Source organism: Pan troglodytes, chromosome 14 (assembly GCF_028858775.2).
Source record: "Pan troglodytes isolate AG18354 chromosome 14, NHGRI_mPanTro3-v2.0_pri, whole genome shotgun sequence".
Taxonomy (NCBI): Eukaryota; Metazoa; Chordata; class Mammalia; order Primates; family Hominidae; genus Pan; species Pan troglodytes.
In genome coordinates, this window is record NC_072412.2 from 51,820,483 (window position 1) to 51,842,014 (window position 21,532).

At 37.4% G+C, this 21,532-nt stretch overlaps 1 protein-coding gene across 3 annotated transcripts in view; it reads right to left on the minus strand.

Annotated features, from left to right (window-relative positions):
• The window catches only part of LOC112205253 (MAM and LDL-receptor class A domain-containing protein 1-like), a 295,973-nt gene that overhangs the window by 57,133 nt on the left and 217,308 nt on the right, over positions 1–21,532 (minus strand). For all 3 annotated transcript variants that reach the window (XR_010150670.1, XR_010150669.1, XR_010150671.1), the window contains one exon: positions 340–441. The gene's annotated coding sequence lies outside the window, so the exon portion shown is untranslated. The remainder of the gene's footprint in view (positions 1–339; positions 442–21,532) is intronic.

The window sequence follows — 21,532 nt, forward strand, 5'->3', positions numbered from 1 at the left end:
CCCAGTCAACAATTTTTAAAATGGCTTTATATTTTACCTTACCTACTTTATGGGATTAGATTAGTTAGTTTAAATTATTTACTATTCATAATCACACTGAAATTTTATAGAAGAAACATTGCATATCATTCCACAATGGCTTCAGTTTGTTTCACAAAATGACATCGCCTTAAATTGATGTATTTAGTATAAACCACCACAGCCTCCCAATAACACTCCAGCTAAAACTAGGACATTAATGTCAACAAAGGTTGGCGTGTGCACTTTCCTGTGAGTGGTCTCTGAGTCTCACATATTGCATATATACCAGAAAAGTGAATATCTCAATTTAACACTTACATCTCAACTCTTCATCTGTAGCATCAAATCTGCAGAGATCTGTATCTGGATGACATAGCTCCCGCTCAGCATTCAATGCTTCTTGACACAGTAAAATTCCATCTGTTAAATTTAAAGATTGGCAAGAAGTGAAATGCAGGTGCAACTGGAAAGACTCAAGTATTTTGCTTTAATGTTAATATTCATTCTACAAAGCACTCTGTAACCAATTTCTCTTTATGGTATCATCACCCTTTAGGTAACCCTATCTCTCTCTCTCTCTCTCTCTCTCTCTCTCACACACACACACACACACACCACTCAAATAGAGACAGAGAAAAACAAAACAAAACAACTATGCCAATGTTTCAGAATTTTAATCATTTCTCCATAATGACAGGCAAGCCCCAAAGCCAATCCTTCATAGGAGTAAAAAAATTGCCCTAATGTTGGAACTCAGAGTCTACTATTTGAAGGACAGTTGTACATGTGTCCAATACAAGATATGGTGCCCCTTAAACGTGGAAGGTGGATCTTCCCTGGAACTGCTTTCTCTGGAGCCTTCCCAAATTGTGCCTGTTGGCCGGCCATGGTGGCTCACACCTGTAATCCCAGGCATGGGCTGGCCTTTGGGAGGCCAAGGAGGGTGGATCACCTGAGGTCAGGAGTTCAAGATGAGCCTGGCCAACATGGTGAAACCCCGTCTCTATTAAAAATACAAAAATTATCTGGGCGTGGTGGCATGCATCCATAATCCCAGCTACTAGGGAGGCTGAGGCAGGAGAATTGCTTGAACCCAGGAGGTGGAGGTTGCAGTGAGCAAAGGTCACGCCACTTCACTCCACCCTGGGTGACAGAGCAAGACTCCATCTCAAAAAAAAAAATTGTGCCTGTGTTTTTGTTTTCTTTTCCCCAAGCCCCCCAATATAAGACTTGAAGGTAGACTAGGAGTCCTTTCTGCCCATACCACTTGCAGACAATTCTCCCTCTGACCTTCCTAAATACCCAAGCTTTGACTCTCATGTCAAATGTCACCCCTCACTGTTCCAGCTTGTTACAATCACCTACAAACACTGTAGGTGAGCCCTGAGGATGCCCTGCCCCTCAACCCCTGAAGATTCTAGCTCTGAGCTCACTGTCATTCTGTCATGTAAATATTCACTTTTATTTGCTTCTCAGTTTCTTGATCTCTTCTTATTGATGACTTTCAAGGAGAACTTCGATGAAAAACAACCTTTGCCACCACTCTTCAAAAGAAGTATTACCATTACTAATGATGATAACGTTTCCTTGTCTTCATTTCAAGTGGTCCACTCACCAACCATCATCCCTATCTGTCCAGCTCACTTCTTTTCATATCTCTACTTTAACAGTATTTCAGCTGTGCCAGCTTCTACAAGCCCAGGATCCTAAATTATTTTCAGTTATTTCCCTCACCTATCTTGTCTTCATTTCCTTTATTAGAGATGTCAGACAAGCAATCACTCCCTGGCCATGCTCATACTTCTCCATACTCTCATGGCAAAAACTCTAGAAAATAAATCCCTTCACTTACTCTAGCCTGTATCTGTGCAGCTGAATGAGTGAAGAAATCATGCAGATTTCACTTTGTCCACAATCATGCAGACTGAAATGACTTCGTATTCATGACTACTCACTCCATTGGCATCAGGGTGACCCTCATTCTTTCCTTTTCCGCATTCCTAGACAACTATTCAAAGCTTTCTATTCCCTCTTTTAACTTCCAGCTGTTCCTTCCCTATTGTCATTCTCAGCTCACCACCTTGCTTCACATTTCATTGGGAAAATGAGAGAAATCAGAAGAAAACTTTACTAGTCGCATCATCAATCTCACTGGCCAGCTGTCCACACGCTTTGCCCCTTGTAGGAGCGGGTCAACTCTCCATGCCCTTCTCTGGATGACGTCTTCCATTTAGACAGAAATTTCATCTCTGCTCGGCTATTTAAGGAATCATGCTGCCAATTTCCTCTCCTCTCATTTACAACGATGTGTTCTCTTTCTCTACAAGATCATTTCCTTCAGGACCTAAATGGCCAAAACTTCATCCATCTTAGAAAAACATTCTCCTGATCCGACAACCTTCTCCAACTAACTTCTCAAAGTTCTGCCTATTCTCACACTGACTCAAACACCAGTTCTTCCCCCTCCTATTCTCTCTTGAATCTATGTCAATAACAGTTTTTTTAATTGAGATACACTTCACAAAACATATCATTAACCATTTCCATTTTATCTATTTTAAAGTGTACAGGTAGGCTGGGCACAGTGGCTCACAACTGTAATCCCAGCACTTGGGAGGCCGAGGCAGGTGGATCACTTGAGTTCAGGAGTTCGAGACCAGCCTGGCCAACATGGTGAAACCCCATCTCTACTAAAAATACAAAAATTAGCAAGGCATGGTGGCACACGCGTGTAATCCCAGCTAGTAAATCTGAGGCAGGAGAATTGCTTGAACCCAGGAGGCGGAGGTTGCAGTGAGCCGAGATCGCACCACTGCACTTTAGCCTGGGCAACAGAGTGAGAGTCCAACTCAAAAAAAAAAAAAAAAAAAAAAAAAGCCGGGCACAGTGGCTCATGCCTGTAATCCCAGCATTTTGGGAGGCTGAGGCAGATGGATCAACTGAGGTCAGGAGTTCAAGATCAGCCTGGCCAACATGGCGAAACTCCGTCTCTACTAAAAATACAAAAATTAGCCAGGTGTGGTGTTGCATGCCTGTAGTCCCAGCTACTCAGGAGGCTGAAACAGGAGAATCAATTGAACCCAGAAGGCAGGGTTGCAGTGAACTGAGATCGTGCCACTGCACTCCACCTTGGGCAACAAGAGCGAAACTCTGCTTCAACAACTACAACAAAAAAGTGTACAAGTCAGTGGCTTTTATCAAATTTGAAATGTTGTGCAATCATCAAACTACCTAATTCCAAGACATTTTCATCACTTGTACCCATCAGTCACTTCACCATTCTCTCTTCTCCCCCCTACCCTGGCAGCCACTACATCTGCTTTCTATCTCTATGGATTTGCCGACTCTGCTATTTCACATAAATGGAATCAGGCAGGCTGTAGCCTTTGTGCTTGGTTCCTTTCACTCAGCAAAATGTTTTTGAGGTTCATCCATGTTGTAGCATGGATCAGTATTTTATTCCTTATTTGTTTGTTTGTTTTTTCATCACCTTTACCGCTCCCCTGAAACTGCATATATCAAGATTGACCTCTATATCGCTAAATCTCATATTTAATTTTTTTCATCAACATATTTGACATATCAGTAATATTGGACAGAGCTGATCCCTCCCTTTTTCTTGAAATATTTTCTTCACCAGGCTTTTGCATAAAACTCTTTTCTGGTTTTCTGATTGTGTTACCACCTATTTTTTTTCTCAGTCTCTCTTGTGGTTTTCCCTCATCTGCTCAACATGAGACTGCCTGGAAGCTCAGTCCCTCCATCTCTTCTCCTCTCTACACACCCACAACCTTGTTAATATCACCTAGTAACATGCTATTAAACCCTTTCCTAAATGCTGGGGACTCATAAAATTATACCTCAGGCCCAAAATTTTTGTGGACTCCAACTCTACACTCCAGCAGTATCCTGATACTGACTTAAGCCTCTTCCCTCGGGTCACAGAAATAGGTGTAAATCTTGAAACCACCTTTGCAAAAGTATGACTGAGACAGTGAAAGAGATCTAATTTAATCGACTCCATCTTGCTTCTAACTTCCAAGCTGTCCTTGCTCATTCCTGGGTGGAGACTGGACTAACTTTGGGAGGAACTTAGTTTATAGTTTAAACAAGGACGGAAACAGCCCTTTCCCAGAGCAGACCTCTTTCTTGTCTGGGGACTAGATTGCCTTTGTAGGACTAACATTAGCCACAAGAATAGAAATTATAGTTTAGAAGTCATGCAGCTGGAGGCTACAAGATTCTGACCCTCCCTAAACTGCTTCTAAGATCAGTGCTTGACATATTTCACAGAACCTGCACTTGATGGATCAACTGGCACCATCCAGGTCAATAAATTGGCTCATCTGATCTTGTGGCCTCAACCCAGGAACCGACTGAGCACAAGAAGACAGCTCCGACTTCCTATGATTTCATCTCTGACCAGTCAGCACTCCTGGCTCACTGGCTTCCCCCCACCCACCAAGTTATCCTTAAAAACTCTGATCCCTGAATGCTCAGCGAGACTGATTTGCGGGATAATATAACTCCAGTCTCCCACATAGCCGGCTCTGCATGAATTACTCTTTCTCTATTGCAATTCCCATCTTGATGAATTGGCTCTGCCCAGGCAGCTGGCAAGGTGAACCCCTTGGGCGGTTACTATCTCAATAAACTTCTGATTTTTCTCAACGTAAACTTTCTCTTCCCACAGCCTTTCTTATCCCAGTTAATGAAACTCCATCCTTCTAGTTAAGGCGAGAAATTTGGGGTCTTCCAAGACTCATCTCTTTCTCTCTCTCTCACCAAATATGCAATCCATCAGCAAATTTCTGCATTATCAATAAACCACATCCAGAATCCAACTACATCTTACGACCTCCACTACTACTACCAACTCTGGCTCAGGAAACATCATCTCTTTCCTGATCATCTTAGTAACTTCTTAATTTGTCTTTCTGTCCTTGTCCCTGCTCCACTATAATCTTGAGGGTCAGATCATGTCTCCTCTGCTTAAAGCCTTTCAATGGGTTTTCATCCTACATGAAGTAAACATCAATGCCTTACTATGACCTTCCTCATATAAACCAAAGCCTCTTTCCTCAAGGCCTCTGCATTTATAGCTGGATATATAAATAAAAAAATTAAATCCTAAGCCCCCAACCATCTGAATGGACTCCTCCTCTCATCTACAGACATTCCGAAGTTAACCTGTAAAACTAGTTCAGGCCATGATGGGAAAGTGAAGCCAGACATGCCTCATTATACCCTCCTCCCTTTTGCAATTACTGGTAGAACAAACTAAGTATGATAAGAAACATCTACAGTCTATTTTCTCTGAAGCTTGCTATCTGGAGGCTTCATCTACATGGTAAAACCTTGGTCTCTACGAGCTCTTATTGTAACCTAGACATTACTTTCTATTGATTCCAGGTCTTCAGATAATAACTCAACCAATGGTCAACCAGAAAATCTATGAATCTACCTATGACCTGGAAGCCCCCTCTTCCAGTTGTTCTGCATTTCTAAACTCAACCAATGTACATCTTGCATTCATTGATTGATATTTTATGTCTCCTCAAATTGTGTAAAACCAACTTGTAGCCCAACTACCTTGGGCACCTGTTCTCAGGATCTCCTGAGGACTGTGTCATGAGCCATTTATCACTCATGTTTGGCTCAGAATAAATCTCTTTTAATATTTTACAAAGCTTGACTCTTTTTGTCAACATATGTAATATTCACATGGCTTATTTCCTCTATTGTTTGGCTATTTTTCTCAGATTATATGTTTTAATGTGACCATACTGACTATTTAAACATCACCATCTCATCCTCATTTCTAGAACTTCTTATCACAGTTTTTTGTTTTACTGTTCTCCATAGCAAATATCACCACTTGACATAAACTATATTTTTTATTTATTTGCTTAGTATCATTTTTCTCCCTGACTAAATTGTAAGCTTGGTGAACGCAATGATTACTATTTGCCTTTTCACTGCTATCACACGACTATCTAAAAAACTTATTGGCATAATAGGTGCTCAATGTATACTTGTTTGATAAATGAATAAATGGCCTAAGAACAACCTGATGAAAAATTTTAAAACATTGTAGACTCAATATACATCATGTTCACTTTTATTTGTGATAAAACTGAAGCAATTGGTTATGGAAATGATTTATGAATGCATCCACAATCTGGTTTCTCATAATGGGAGTTTACAAATGATGAATATGCAAATCCTCTTGAATGTAAGATGCATTGAAAACAAAGCTGCATATGCAATTAAGGGAATGTTGGCAATAAATGAAGCTAAGATTGCACAATAACGATTACCATGAAACAATTAAAACTGTAATTTTTGTAGATTCCTATAATAGATACAAATCTTCTGTCCCTAGAGCTACATAACTAAATATTGGCCATAGTTCAGTTAAATGTTGCATATTATCTCTAATTCATCACTATTTACACAAGACAAAAAAAACCCCAGAAGCACTATAAACAAAAATAGCAAAACAGTTGAGTACAAATTGCATGGAATTAAAAACGTAGCTTTTGTCAAAAGTGTTACATTTCTTTCACCAGTGTCTACCACTTTAACTACCTTTGGCCTGAAAACTGGAATTTACAACCATAAAACCAGTGGTATATGAGTAAGTATTTTGGCCTGGTATGCATAAATTGTCAATTAATAAATCTGGACAGCTATTTTTATTTTAGTGCATTCAATCCCAGAGCTCAAAGCTATTTAAAGATGTCAGTTATTTATACTCATATTAATTCTCCCTTCTTCCCTCTCTCCTCTCACTCTTTCTTTCTTTCTTTCTTTTTTTTTTTTTGAGACAGAGTCTCACTCTGTTTCCCAGGCTGGAGTGCAGTGGCACAATCTCGGCTCACTGCAACCTCTGCCTCTAAGGTTCAAGCGATTCTCCTGCCTCAGCCTCCCCAGTAGCTGGGACTACAGGGGCCCACGACCACGCCTGGCTAATTTTTGTATTTTTAGTAGAGATAGGGTTTTGTCATGCTGGCCAGGTTGAGGCTGGTCTCGAACTCCTGACCTCAGGTGATCTGCCCACCTCAGCCTCCCAAAGTGCTGAGATTACAGGTGTGAGCCACTGTGCCCAACTCTCTTTCTCTTATTCTTACATTGTACCACAATCTGGCAGTACAATATTAGTTTAGGGGTTTTCAAATCCTCCATCAATGATACATGATTAGTGGAATAAGGCTTTGCCAACCATTTCAAGGTGTCTGTACCACTGAAGTCACATGTCTAGGGCCTGCCATCCTTCCAATCTTATCTTGCACAAACAGATTAAATGAAATTGTCCAGACACTCTCAGAGGGTAGAAAATGAAGTCCAAGTCTCAAGGCCATTGTGGTAAAAGTTATAATTGACATCCAGTTTTTACTCCAGAGGTTTTAGACAATGTGTCAGTTATCCTCATTTGTAGTGGATTTCAAGGAAGGAACAGTTACTGTCTCTTAAAAGAGAACTGGAAGCTACTAAAATAAAAAAGGTCCTTAGTTATTTAACTGGATAATATATATGCATCATTCAGATTCTAATAAAGGGATGATTGGTATATTTGAGGGCTTTACAAATGAGACTTAGGCAAAGTCCTGAAAAACCAATCTAAAAATATTCACAGAATATTCAAAATATTCTGATTGTGAGCCACAGCATGAAATCGTTATACAAAATTATAATCAGCTGTTTCTTTAAGAATCAGTGTTATTCAAGAATCAGTGATTAAACATGTTCTTATTTAATCACAATAGCAAGGCTTGATTTTTTTTTTCATACTAGCTACTTTGGTAAAATCTAAAGTGATCCTCTTTTCAATAAATGTACAATAAAATTTCATATCTTGGAAGGGGCAGAGGTTAGAACGGTATTGTTTGAAAATCTGGAAATAGGCTAAACAATTTCTTTCATATTAAAAATTAGTTTTATTGTCCAATTTGCAAAGTGTTCAGAAACTGTGAACATACCTAATACTAAGCAGTTTTATAAATAAAATAGCTTATATGTATTTTTTTCTTTTTTCTTTTGTTTGAGATGGGATCTCACCATGTCACCCAGGCTGGAGTGCAGTGCCGTGATCTCAGCTCACTGCAACCTCTGCCTCCTGAGTTCAAGCGATTCTCCCATCTCAGCCTCCCCAGTAGCTGGGATTACAGGTATGTGCCACCACACCTGGCTAATTTTTATATTTTTAGTAGATACAGGGTTTCACCATGTTGCCCGGGTTGGTCTCGAACTCCTGACTTCATGATATATTTTTAGAGTAAAGAGAAATATATATGGTAAAATAATAGTTTCATTTTCATAAATAATGGTATAATAAATAAGCCATATATTATAAACTTCCTCATCTCAGAATTTTTCAACTTTAAAAGTTGGTCATTTCATTTTCAAATTTATTTATAAATTTACATATGGTAAAGTTCCTATTTTCCAGTATTCAGCTCTATGGGTTGTTTTTTACTTTAAAAAAAAAAGCTTTTATTTTAACTTCGGGGTACATATGTGGGTTTGTTATATAGGTAAATTCGTGTCATGGGAGTCTGTTATACAGATTATTTGGTCACCCAGAGTATAGACCTCCTCTTGGGTGTCTCTAGACACCTCCTCTCCAAGAAGAGGGAGCACGTGGGAAAGTCCCAGCGTCAGTCAGGAGGCAGAGGAAGAGGAGTGAAATGTGGGTAAGAAATTTTCTTCTGGTTTCTAGGAGAAGAAGCAGGGGAGGCAGGGTAAGCAAGGCTAGGACTGGCTAGTTTTAATGATGTCAGCAGGCCCTAGAACATAGAAGCTGTTTCTAGTTGTCTGGAACTTGGTTATTATGGGCTAAATCATGCCTCCCAAAATTCCTATGTTGAAGTGTTAACCCAAAGTACTACTGAAAGTGACTGTATTGGAAATACAGCATTTATAGAGCTAACTAAGGTAAAATGAGGTAACCAGGGTGCCCCTAATCCAATATGGCTGGTGTACTTAAACTAGAGTTTAGGTCATAATCAGGTATAGAATGACCATGTGAAGACACAGGGAGAAAACAGCCATCTATAAGCCAAGAAGAAAGGACACAAAACTGAATCAATCCTGCTGACATTTTGAACTTGGATGTCTGGCCTCAATAATCAAGAAAAAATAAATTTCTATTGTTTGAGTAACACAGTCTGAGGTACTTTGTTATGGCAGCCATAATAGACTAATATACTAGCCCTGGGGTGTGTAGGGCAGGTGCATAGTGGCCCAGGTATGTGAAAAGAAGTCTTTTTAGGAAATCTAAATATCATTTTTTTTCCAGGACAGAGTCTTTTTTTGTCACCCAGGCTGGAGTGCAGTGGTGCCATCTCAGCTCACTGCAACCTCCACCTCCCAGGTTCAACCCTCTGGAGTAGCTGGGATTACAGTGGCACGCCATCATTCCCAGCTAATTTTTGTATTTTTAGTAGAGATGGGGTTTCACCATGTTGGCCAGGCTGGTCTTGAACTCCTGACCTCAAGTGATCTGTCCACCTCAGCCTCCTAAACAATCATTTCTATAAACCAAAAAGACTTACCACAAGACGGCTATGTTACAACTTAAGTCCACTCATTTTCTTTAAGTCCACTCATTTCTAAAAACAATATTTCTGTTATAATATGGCAAAAGTACCTGTATGTATATTAAAATATGGGAAATGCTTGGCCCAGATTAATTCTTCTTCAATAAAGCCTCATTATATAGTTTGAGGACTTAGCTTCATTTCTCATACTAAAACAAAAACCTAGAAATAATATAATATACTTAGCACAAATGTAAGTACTGTTAAAAACATCTTCCCTTGATATTTTATTTAAATCTGCTTTTTTTATGGAATAGAGCATATGTATCTCACAAGGAAGAAGAAATAATCCAAAATCTCAAATATTTGGCATTTGAATAACTGCACATGTTCTTTGTTCAATCATTTGGTCAATCTATATTTATTAAGTGCTTGTTCTGTTCTAGGGTCCACAAATGAATTAGACAGGGTAGGAACTATGCGTCAAGGCACTTAGAATTTAGTCATGGAGATAAATCAATACACATGTGTCTGTGTGTGTGTGTCTGTGTGTGTGAGTGTGTGTGTGTGTAGGGGGTGGTAGTGGCAATGTGGAGGGATAGTCTATAAGGGAAAATTAGCTGCACAAGAAACCTCAACTCACAAGAAACTTTTGCTCAGAAACCTGAGCATAAATGGTGGAAGGACATATCAAAAAAAAAGAAAAGAAAGAAAGAAAGAAAGAAAGAAAAGGAAGAAACAAAGAAGGCAGAAGGGAGAAGAAGGAAGAAAAAGGAAAGGAGAGGAAGAAGGCAAGGGAGGTGGAGGAAGGAGGGAGGAGAAATGTAGGAGGAGGACAGAGGGGAGAGGAATGGGGAGAAAAGAGGGAAGAGAAGGTGGGGAGGATAGGGAGAGGATGAAGGAGAGGAAAAATGAGAAGAAGAAGAAAAAGAAAAGTCATGGAATGAGGCTTTCAGGCAGAGGAAAAGAGGTTTGCATAATACCCAAGAATTAGAGGACACTGTGTTGCTGAACTCACAAGTAATTTGTTTTGACCAGAGTATGGGATTCCTGGGGGAATTGTGAAGGAGGACATTGGACTACTGAAAAAGAGCAGTATCGTGAGGAGCTAATATGATGATAAAATATTTGAATTCTGTCCTGGAGGCAGTAAGACTAATTGATGGATCTATGAGAAGTGGAGACCTGGCCATAGGAGTCTGTTAAAAAGTATAATCTGTTGGAAGTAGATTGTTGAGTAGAATACATTAAAATTGGAAGAAAAAAAATATCCCATTGGGGGAAAAAATGTGGGCTGGAACAAAGTCAGGGTTGGATAAATAGTAGTAATAAATGAGAGGAGAAAATTTAAGAAATAAGGTAGGACATTCCCTCCATAATATTTTTTAGCCAAATTGATATAAAGGTGAAAAAAAGAGAAGAATATGTAAAAATTACTCTGAACTTTTTGAGTGAGAAAAAACAACTGCCAATGACTAAAACAGGGAATGAACGAGAGGGAACAGATTTTCAAAGAAAGTTGGAGTTTACTTCTAAATATTGTTGACTTCCAGTTTCTGTAGCAAATATATTTGCTTATTCCACTCATAAGTCTGTTCTCCTTACTTACCTCTATTCCAAAGGCTAAAAGCTAAATATTCAGTTTTGTTAGCCTGCCTAGCAAATAAAGTTACCCAGATGAAATAGTCAAGCCAATGATAAGGCCAAAAACATTGCCCCTTCTTATTTCTACCTTCTTCCTGCCCAAAATCAACGTGGAAATATCTACAGCGCTATCTGTATAAACGTGGAAATATGTACACCGCTGTCTGTATAAACGTGAAAATATCTACACCGCTATCTGTATAAACGTGGAAACATCTACAACGCTGTCTGTATAAACGTGGAAATATCTACACCGCTGTCTGTATAAACGAGGAAACATCTACACCGCTATCTGCATAAACGTGGAAATATCTACACCGCTGTCTGTATAAACGTGGAAATATCGATACCGCTATCTGTATAAACGTGGAAATATCTACACCGCTGTCTCTATAAACGTGGAAATATCTACATCGCTATCTCTATAAACGTGGAAATATCTACACCGCTATCTCTATAAACGTGGAAATATCTACACCACTGTTTCTATAAACTTGGAAATATCTACACCGCTATCAGTATAAACGTGGAAATATCTACACCGCAGCCTCTATAAACGTGGAAATATCTACACCGCTATCTCTATTAATGTGGAAATATCTACACTGCTGTCTCTATAAAAGTGGAAATATCTACACCGCTATCTGTATAAACGTGGAAATATCTACACCGCTGTCTCTATAAACGTGGAAATATCTACACCGCTATCTGTATAAACTTGGAAATATCTACAACGCTGTCTCTATAAACGTGGAAATATCCACACCGCTATCTATATAAACATGGAAATATCTACACCGCTGTCTCTATAAATGAGGAAATATCTACGCTGCTATCTGTATAAACGTGGAAATATCTACACTGCTATCTGTATAAACATGGAAATAGCTACACTGCTATCTGTAAAAACGTAGAAATATCTACACCGCTATCAGTATAAACATGGAAATATCCACACCGCTATCTCTATACACGTGGCAATATCAACACCACTATCTGTATAAACATGGAAATATCTACACCGCTATCTGTATAAAAGTGGAAATATCTACACCGGTATCTCTATTAGCGTGGAAATATCTACACCGATATCTGTATAAACGTGGAAATAACTACACCGCTATCTCTGTAAACGTGGAAATATCTACACCGCTGATTCTATAAACATGTAAATATCTACACCGCTATCTGTATAAACATGGAAATATCTACAACGCTGCCTCTATAAACACGGAAATATCTTCACCGCTTTCTGCATAACCGTGGAAATATCTACACCGCTATCTCTATAAACATGGAAATATCTACACCGCTATCTGTATAAACATGGAAATATCGTCATCGCTGTCTGTGTAAACATGAAAATGTCTACACCACTATCTGTATAAAGATGGAAATATCTACACCGCTGTCTCCATAAACATGGAAATATCTACACTGCTATCTGTATAAACATGGAAATATCTACACCTCTGTCTCTAAAAACATGGAAATATCTACACCGCTATCTCTATAAACATGCAAATATCTACACCGCTGTCTCTCTAAACATGGAGATGTCTACACCGCTATCCCTATAAACATGCAAATATCTACCCTGCTGTCTCTATAAACATGGAAATATCTACACCGCTATCTCTATGAAGGTGGAAATATCTACACAGGTGTCTCTGTAAACATGGAATTATCTACACCGCTATCTCTGTAAATGTGGAAATTTCTACACCACTATCTTTATAAATGTGGAAATATCTACACCGCTATCAGTATAAACGTGGAAATATCAACACCGCTGTCTGTATAAACGTAGAAATACCTACACCGCTGTCTCTATAAAAGTGGAAATATCTACACTGGTATCTATAAAAACGTGGAAATATCTACACCGCCATCTGTATAAACGTGGAAATATCTACACCGCTATCTCTGTAAAAGTGGAAATATCTACACCACTTTCTGTATAAACGTGGAAATATCTACACCGCTATCTCTATAAACGTGGAAATATCTACACCGATGTCTCTTTAAACATGTAGATATCTCCATCGCTATCTCTATAAAAGTGGAAAAATCAACACTGCTGTCTCGATGAACATGGAAATATCTACACCGCTATCTCTATAAACGTGGAAATATCTTCACCGCTGTCTCTACAAACGTGGAAATACCTACACCGCTATCTGTATAAACGTGGAAATATCTACACCGCTATCTGTATAAACGTGGAAATATCTACAACGCTATGTCTACAAATGTGGAAATATATAGACTGCTCTCTGTATAAACGTGGAAATATCTACACCGCTATCTCTGTAAACGTGGAAATATCTACACCACTTTCTATATAAACGTGGAAATATCTACACCGTAATCTCTATAAACGTGGAAATACCTCCACCGCTTTCTCCATAAACATGGAGATATCTACATCACTATCTCTATAAACGTGGAAATATCTACATTGCTGTCTCTATAAACATGGAAATATCTACACCGCTATCTCTATAAACGTGGATATATCTACACCGCTGTCTCTACAAACGTGGAAATATCTACACCGCTATCTTTATAAACGTGGAAATATCTAAACCCCTATGTGTATAAACGTGGAAATATCTACATCGCTATCTCTATAAACGTGGAAATAACTACACCGCTATCTGTATAAACATGGAAATATCTACACTGCTGTCTCTATAAACATGGAAATATCTACACCGCTGTCTGTATAAACGTGGAAATATCTACACCGCTATCTCTAAGAACATTAAAATATTTACACCGCTTTGTGTATAAACATGGAAATATTTATATCACTAACTCTATAAACATGGAAATATGTACACCGCTATCTCTATAAACATGGAAATATCTACACCGCTATATCTATAAACATGGAAATACCTACACCGGTATCTGTTTAAACATGAAAATATTTACACCATTATCTGAATAAATATGGAAATATTTACACTGCTATCTCTATAAACATGGAAATATATACACCGCTGTCTCTATAAACATGGAAATATCTACATCGCTATCTCTATAAACATGGAAATATCGACACCGCTATCTCTGTAAACATGGAAATATCTACACCGCTGTCTGTATCAACATGAAAATATCTGCACCGCTATCTCTATAAACATAGAAATATCTACACCGCTGTCTGTATAAACATGGAAATATCTACAACGCTATCTGTATAAACATGCAAATAGCTACACCGCGGTCTCTATAAACATGGAAATATCTCCACCGCTGTCTCTATAAACATGCAAATATGTACACTGCTGTCCGTATAAACATGGAAATATCTAAAACACTATCTCTATAAACATGAAAATCTTTACACCGCTATCTGTATAAACATGGAAATATTTACACCTCTATCTTTATAAACATGGAAATATTTACACCTGTATCTCTATAAACATAGAAATATATACACCGCTATCTCTATAAACATGGAAATATCTACACCGCTATCTCTAAAAACATGGAAATATCCACACCGCTGTCTGTGTAAACATGAATATATCTGCACCGCTATCTCTATAAACATAGAAATATCTACACCGCTGTCTGTATAAACATGGAAATATCTACACTGCTGTCTCTATAAACATGGAAATATCTACACCGCTATCTCTATAAACGTGGAAATATCTACACCACAATCTAAACGTGGAAATATCTACACCGCTATCCGTATAAACGTGGAAATACCAACACCGCTATCTCCATAAGCGTGAAAATATCTACACCGCAAACTGCATGAACGTGGAAATATCTACACCGCTATCTCTGTAAACGTAGAAATATCTACACCGCTATCTGTATAAACGCGGAAATGTCTACACCGTTATCTCTGTAAACGTGTAAACATTTCCACTGCTCTCTGTATAAACATGGAAATATTTACACAGCCATCTTTATAAACATGGAAATATCTACACTGCTCTCTCAATAAACATGGAAATATCTACACCACTATCTCTATAAACATGGAAATATCTACACCACAATCTGTATAAACATGGAAATATCTACAAAGGTATCTGAATAAACATAGAAATATCTACACCGCTATCTCTACAAGCGTGAAAATATCTACACCGCAAACTGTATGAACGTGGAAATATATACACCGCTATCTCTGTAAACGTAGAAATATCTACACCGCTATCTGTATAAACTTGGAAATGTCTACACCGCTATCTCTGTAAACGTGTAAACATTTACACTTCTCTCTGCATAAACATGGAAATATTTACACAGCCATCTTTATAAACATGGAAATATCTACACTGCTATCTCTATAAACATGGAAATATCCACACCACAATCTGTATAAACATGGAAATATCTACACAGCTATCTGAATAAACATGGAAATATCTACACCGCTGACTGTATAAACATGGAAATATCTACACAGGTATCTGTTTAAACATGTAAATATCTACACCGCTATCTCTATAAACATGGAAATAACTACACTGGTATCTCTTTAAACATGGAAATATCTACACCGCAATCTCTATAAACATGGAAATATCTACAACGCTGCCTCTATAAACATGGAAATATCTTCACTGCTATCTGCATAACCATGGAAATATCTACACCGATATCTCTATAAACATGGAAATGTCTACACCGCTATCTGTATGAACATGGAAATATCTTCACCGCTTTCTGTATTAACATGGAAATATCTTCACCGCTATCTGTAAAAACATGGAAATATCTACACCGCTATCTGTATAAACATGGAAGTATCTTCACTGCTATCTGTATAAACATGGAAATATCTTCACCGCTATCTGTATAAACATGAAAATATCTACACCGCTATCTCTATAAACACGGAAATTTCTACAGCGCCATCTGTAGGAACATGGAAATATCTACACCGCTATCTCTATAAACATGGAAATATCTACACCGCCATTTGTATAAACATGGAAATAGCTACAGTTCTATCAGTATAAACGTGGAAATATCTACACCGCTATCTCTAAAATCGTGTAAACATTTACACGGCTATCTTTATAAACATGGAAATATTTACACCGCTATCTCTTTAAACATGGAAATATTTACACTGATATCTGCATAAACATGGAAATACTTATACAGCTATCTCTATAAACATGGAAATATTTACAACGCTATCTCTATAAACATGGAAATATCTACATCGGTATCTCTATAAACATGGTGATATCTACACCGCTATCTCTATAAACATAGAAATATCTTCACCGCTGTCTGTATAAACATGGAAACATCTACACCGCTATCTGTATAAACATGGAAATATCTACAATGCAGTCTCCTTAAACATGTAAATATCTACACCATTATCTGTATAAACATGGAAATATCTACACCTCTGTCTCTATAAACTTGGAGATATCTACACCGCTATCCCTATAAACATGAAAATATCTACCCTGCTGTCTCTATAAACATGGAAATACCTACACTGCTATCTCTATAAACGTGGAAATGTCTACACCGGTGTCTCTGTAAACATGGAATTCTCTACACTGCTATCTCTGTAAACGTGGAAATATCTACACCGCTATCTCTATAAACTTGGAAATATCTACACCTCTATCAGTATAAACGTGGAAATATCAACACCGCTATCTGTATAAACGTGGAAATACCTATACTGATATCTCTATAAAAGTGGAAATATCTACACCGGTATCTATACAAATGTGGAAATATCTACACGGCTATCTGTATAAACGTGGAAATATCAACACTGATATCTCTGTAAACGTGGAAATATCTTCACCCGTTCCTGTATAAACATGGAAATATCTAAACCGCTATCTCTATAAACGTGGAAATATCTACACCGATGTCTCTTTAAACATGTAATTATCTACATCGCTATCTCCATAAACGTGGAAATATCAACACTGCTGTCTCTATGAACATGGAAATATCTACACCGCAATGTCTATAAACGTGGAAATATGTTCACTGCAGTCTCTACAAACGTGGAAATATCTACACCGCTATCTGTATAAACGTGGAAATATCTACACCGCTATGTGTATAAACGTGGAAATATCTACACCCCTATGTGTATAAACGTGGAAAATCTACATCGCTATCTCTATAAACGTGGAAATATCTACACTGCTATCTGTATAAATGTGGAAATATCTACACCGCTATCTCTATAAACGTGAAAATATTTACACCGCTATCTGTATAAACATGGAAATATTTACAACGCTATCTCTGTAAACATGGCAATATTTACACCTATATCCCTATAAACATGGAAATATCTACACCGCTATCTCTTTAAGAATGGAAATATCTACGCCGTTATCTCTACAAACATGGAAATATCTACACCACTGTCTGTATAAAGATGGAAATATCTACACCACTATCTGTATAAACATGGAAATATGTACACTGCTGTCTCTATAAACATGAAAATATCTACACCGCTATGTGTATAAACATGGAAATATCTACACCGCTATCTCTATAAACATGGAAATATCTACACCGCTGTCTGTATAAACATGAAAATATGTACACTGCTATCTCTATAAACATAGAAAAATGTACACTGCTGTCTGTATAAACATGGAAATATCTACACTGCTATCTCTATAAACATGGAAATATCTACACCGCTGTCTCTATAAACATGGAAATATCTACACCCCAATCTGTATAAACATGGAAATATCTACACAGCTATCTGTATAAACATGGAAATATCTACACTGCTGACTGTATAAACATGGAAATATCTACACCGCTATCTGTTTAAACATGGAAATATCTACACCGTATCTCTATAAACATGGAAATAACCACACCGGTATCTCTATAAACATGGAAATATGTACACCGCTGTCTGTGTAAAGATGGCAATGTCTACACTGCTATCTGTATAAAGATGGAAATAACTACACCGCCAACGGTATAAACATGGAAATACCTACACCGCCATCTGAATAAACATGGAAACCTCTACACCGCAATCTGTATAAACATGGAAATATCTACACAGGTATCTGTATAAACATGGAAATATCTACACCACTATCTCTATAAACAAAGAAATTTCTACACAACCGTCTCTATAAACATGGAACTATGTTCTCCGTTATCTCTATAAACATAGATATATCTACACCGTCATCTCTATAAACATGGAAATATCTACACCGCCATCTGCATAACCATGGAAATATCTACACCGCCATCTGTATAAACATGGAAATATCTACACAGTGATCTGTAGAAAGATGGAAATATCTGCACCGCTACCTGTATAACCATGGAAATATCTACACCGTTATCTGTTTAAACATAGAAATATCTACACCAAAATCTGTATAAACATGGAAATATCTGCACCGCTATCTGTACAAACATGGAAATATCTACACTGCTATCTGTATAAACATGAAATATCTACACGGCTATCTCTATAAACCTGGAAATATCTACACCGCCATCTGTATAAACATGGAAATACCTACACAGTCATCTGTATAAACATGAAAATGTCTACAGCACCATCTGCATAAACATGGAAATATCTACACAGCCATCTTTATAGACAGGGAAATATCTACACCACTGTCTGTATAAACATGGAAAAAGCCACACCGCTATCTGTATAAACATGGAAATATCTACACCGCCATCTGTAAAAACATGGAAATATCTACACAGTCATCTTTATCAACATGGAAATATCTACAACTCCATCTGTATAAACATGGAAATATATTCTCTGCCATCTGTATACACATGGAAATATCTACACAGCCATCTGCATAAGCATGGAAGTATCTACACCACCATCTGTATAAACATTGAAATATCTACACAGCCATCTGTAGAAAGATGGAAATATCTACACCGCTACCTGTATAAACATGGAAATATCTGCACCGCTATCTGTATAAACAAGGAAATATCTACACGGATATCTGTATAAACACGGAAATATCTACACGGCTATCTGTATAAACCTGGAAATAACTACACCGCCATCTGTATAAACATGGAAATACCTACACAGTCATCTGTATAAAAATGAAAATGTCTACACCACCATCGGTATAAACATGGAAATATCTACACCGACATCTGTATAAAGATGGAAATATCTACACAGCCATCTTTATAGACATGGAAATATCTACACCGCTATCTGTATAAACATGTAAATAGAGACACCGCTATCTGTATAAACATGGAAATATCTAAACAACCATCTGTAAACACAAGGAAATATCTACACAGTCATCTTTATAAACATGGGAATATCTACACCTCCATCTGTATAAACATGGAAATATCTACACTGACATCTGTATACACATGGAAATATCTACACCGCTATCTGTATAAACATGGAAATATCTACACGGCTATCTGTGCAAAGATGGAAATATATACACAGCTATCTGTGTAAACATGGAAATATCTACATCGTAATCTGTGCAAAGATGGAAATAACTACACCGCTATCTGTGTAAAGATGGTAATAACTACACCGCTATCTCTATTAACATGGAAATATCTACACCGCTATCTGTATAAACATGGAAATATCTACACCGCCATCTGAAAAAACATGGAAATATCTACACCGCTATCTGTATAAACATGGAAATATCTACACCGGTATCTCTATAAACATGGAAATAACTACACCACTATCTCTATAAACAAGGAAATATCTACACCACCATCTCTATAAACATGGAATTATCTACTCCGCTATCTCTATAAACATAGAAATATCTACACCGTCATCTCTATAAACATGGAAATATCTACGACGCCATCTGCATAAGCATGGAAATATCTACACCGCCATCTGTATAAACATGGAAATATCTCCACCGCTATCTGTATAAGCATGGAAAAATCTACACCGCTATCTGTATAAACATGGCAATATCTACACTGCTATGTGTATCAACATGGAAATATCTACAAAACTATCTGTATAAACATGGAAATATCAACATTGCTATCTGCATAAACATGAGAATATATACACCGCTATGTGTAAAAACAAGGAAATATCCACACCAATATCTGTAAAAACATGGAATTATCTACACCGCCATCTGTAAAAACATGGAAATATCTACACAGTCATCTGTATAAACATGGAAATATCTACATCTCCATCTGTATAAACATGGAAATATATACACAGACATCTCTATACACATGGAAATATCTACACAGCCATCTGTAAAAACATGGAAATATCTACACTGCTATCTCAATGAACTTGGAAATACCTACACCGCTATCTGTATACACATGGAAATATCTACACAATCATCAGTATAAACATGGAAATATCTACACTGCTATCTGTATAAACTTGGAAATATCTACACCGCTTTCTGTATAAACATGGAAATACCTACACTGAAATCTCTATAAACATGGAAATATCTCCACCGCTATCTGTATAAACATGGAAATATCTCCACCGCTCTGTGTATAAAGATGGAAATATCTGCACGGCTATGTGTATAAATATGGAAATATCTACACCGCTATGTGTATAAACATGGAAATATCTACACCTCCATCTGTATAAACGTGGAAATATCTACACAGTCATCTGTATAAACATGGAAATATCTACACAGCTTTCTGTATAAATATGGAAATATATACACCGTTATCTCTATAAACATGTAAATATCTACACCACCATCTGCATAAACACCTAAATATCTAAACAGCGATCTGTATAAAAATGGAAATATCTGCACCGTCATCTGTATAAATATGGAAATATCCACACCGCCATCTGTATAATCATGGAAATATCCACACCACTCTCTGTATAAACATGGAAATACCTTCACGGACATCTGTAAAAACATGGAAATATCTACACAGTCATTTGTATAAAGATGGAAATATCTACACATTCATCACTATAAACATGGAAATATCTACACTGCCATCTGTATACACATGGAAATATCTACACAATCATCAGTATAAACATGGAAATATCTACACCCATATCTCTATAAACATGGAGATACCTACAACGCTATCTGCATAAACATGGAAATACCTACACCTCTATCTGTATAAACATGGAAATATTTACACAGAAACATGTATAAACTTGGAAATCTCTACACCTACATCTGTATAAACTTGGAAATATATACACAGCCATCTTTATACACTTGGAAATATCTACACAGCCATCTGTATAAACATGGAAATATCTACACTGCTATCTCCATAAATATGGAAATACCTTC